General features: G+C 33.9%; 1 long non-coding RNA gene across 1 annotated transcript in view; it reads right to left on the bottom strand.

Moving 5' to 3' along the window:
* Nucleotides 1-351: 351 nt before the first annotated feature.
* Nucleotides 352-2,713, bottom strand: part of LOC106632501 — a 32,514-nt gene continuing 30,152 nt past the window's right edge. The window contains exon 6 of the long non-coding RNA XR_006053196.1: nucleotides 352-861. This is a non-coding gene — a long non-coding RNA (uncharacterized LOC106632501). The remainder of the gene's footprint in view (nucleotides 862-2,713) is intronic.

Here is a 2,713-nt window from a genome sequence, read left to right as displayed (position 1 = left end):
AGTTGCAGCAAGACAAGTGTTAATTGTGCCATGCTTCTAATAGCTTCTAGCAGGATCTATGCTACATGTTTGACATCTAAGAAAATCTGAAAGCAGCAATAAAGGTATGTAAGCAGTTCAGTAGAACACAATCGATTTGGAAATACCATGATCAACAGTTATTAGTGAAATACAGCTGTGCTTCCTGCACTGCCCCCTAGTGATCAAACGGCTGTTACACTTGATGATGTATCATATTTATAAAGCTCAGTGTTATTGGGTTTGACTGTTATAGTTTACATTCAAGTCAATACAGCATCAGTCACAGCATTTATTTATTTATTTCAACATAATGTATAATACATTATGCAGTACAAATATGTATTGGTGCCCTAATGTAGCATTGCAAAACCTTTATTTAAAGCTGTATTGTCAGTTAAATCAGATAATACAAAAAAACCCTCAAAACAACAACAAAACAGAATATTGTGTCTATACCATTACATACAAGCAAATCCCAGCACGCTGCAATTACCATGGGAGACAGGGAATACAAATCTGTATATGCTACCACATATGAGATGCTATGATATATGCTATAATATGATGCTAAAATACATTAAATTAGACACGCCACTCTATTCTGATATTCCATTATTCCAATTGAACTGTCAAATATACAATTATATACGATTCTGAGACTTCAAATATTTACATATTCATGGGTCACTCACAGTGCCCTATGCAATGCTTATGCAAAATTCTATCAAGAGTGTCTCACTCAGAGGATGTAGGAAACATATACAGCATATGCTCTAAACATTATAGTATGATTACATTATGCTTCTCTTTGGCTTTGCTACTCTTGCTCTCTTCACTGACCTGTAAGGCAAACGCAAAAGACACAAAGTAAGGATGTTATGTGGTGAGGCCATTTAATCTTGTCAAGGAATATTGTCAATGTAATGAGACATTTCAGTGCATGACTGTTGTGAGTTTACCTGCATTTTCCATGTTCACATCAGTGGAAAGAGGACTCTCATGTGGTTTATGATGCTTTCTTGCTAAGATAATCAGATGAATGAGCAAAAGAAAATAATTAATACATTTACATTAGTACTGCAGGTCAAAACCTTTCCCAATTAGTTTTTTGAATGTATTTTATCTTTTTTGCATGTGCGAGTATTTGTACTATACTTACTGTTCTTTCTGGAATTTTTAAGGTCGGTAAGAGAGTATGTGGCTTCATGAACTTTATCTGCTTCTGAAATATGTATATTTGTATTTATAGGATTATTAAAAAAATCACCAGAAATACTGTTTTTGACTCAAATGTTTATGTATCTCTAACCACTCTGTGATATTCAAAACATGACATGTACCATTTTCACAATTTGCAGTCTCTTCCAAGTCAGCGATTGTTTCATAGTCGTGATTATCACCTTAAAAAAATAATACGCCAGAGTCAGAGTTACAATTTAAAGCTATGATATGTAAGTATGTGAATTTCTAGCTGCTGTGTGCTATTCAAAAGATACTGTGTACCATTTGGACCATTAGCAGTCTCTTCTGCAAGATGGAGTGTTTCATAGGGTTCATAATGAGCTTGAAGAAACAAAGTCAGAGGATCATATCAGTGCTATTAGAGCAAATACATCAACACATTTTTGTTAAAGTGCAAAGACACAAAATTCGAATTTAATTTAATTACAGTTTTAGAAAGTTTGATTAACAGTTTGATCTCCCTGTTGGAGCTCAGTCTGGGGAGAGTTCTTTTTTCTCCTCGTCTTTCCTCACATTGTGCATTTTCCATTGCTATACCTCTCTGACCTGTCTTCCCCGTGATGTTTGTGTAATGTATGTACGGTCGGAAGGCTAAGATGGCGCTGGGAAGGCTGGCAGCCTTAACCCAATTTCCCCCGGGATGAATAATATTATCAATCAATCAACAGTGTATTAAAAATATTGTATGTGTTGTAATGATATGGAACAATAACTTTTGTTGATCCTTCAGTTCATTTAGTTAGATATACATTTCTGTGAGTAAATTCTGGTTTAACTCAGCTTTTAGGATTTTTTTTGATTATTTGCACAACTTTTTGTGTTTTTGATATTTGATTGATGACCAGATGACCAGAACTCCTGGACTTTATGAAGACTAATTATTAATACTAAACTTTGGTTTAAGCACTGACCATGCTGAAGAGATTTGTATTCATGGGTTTCATCCTGATTGTCTCCATGATTTCTGGTGGAGTCTTGACTGTTGATGTCCGACTGGATCGGCCTAATGAAAACATAACAAATGCACGGATAATAACATAATACAGTAAATTTAGTACAGTAAGAAAATTACTGCTGAATGTTTAAAATGAAAATAGGAATGCAGAGATTTATACCAACCCAGTGAAGCATAAATCTGTCAAAAAAGGAAAATGATTTTTTTTTTGATAATCCAAACTGTTTTACTTCTATTTAGTGCTATGATGTTTTTATATTTTGTATCAAGTAAGAAAAATGTCTTACCCTTCACTTTTCTATAGCAATACAGAATACTCATTCCTGAGAGCAGGAGAATAATAAGAAGAAAGACTCCACAAACCAGTCCAACCAACCACAGAGGAAATGAAAAGCTTTCAGGACCTGATGGAGCTACTGTGATTGTAAACATTAACAGAAAACATTAAGAGACTTTATGTGAGAATTTTTTTCTAAACATTAAAAAACATATATT

The sequence above is a fragment of the Haplochromis burtoni genome, unplaced genomic scaffold (assembly GCF_018398535.1).
Source record: "Haplochromis burtoni strain Fernald_Lab_line unplaced genomic scaffold, NCSU_Asbu1 Contig_690, whole genome shotgun sequence".
NCBI lineage: Eukaryota > Metazoa > Chordata > Actinopteri > Cichliformes > Cichlidae > Haplochromis > Haplochromis burtoni.
This window is presented reverse-complemented; position numbering and strand designations above follow the sequence as displayed.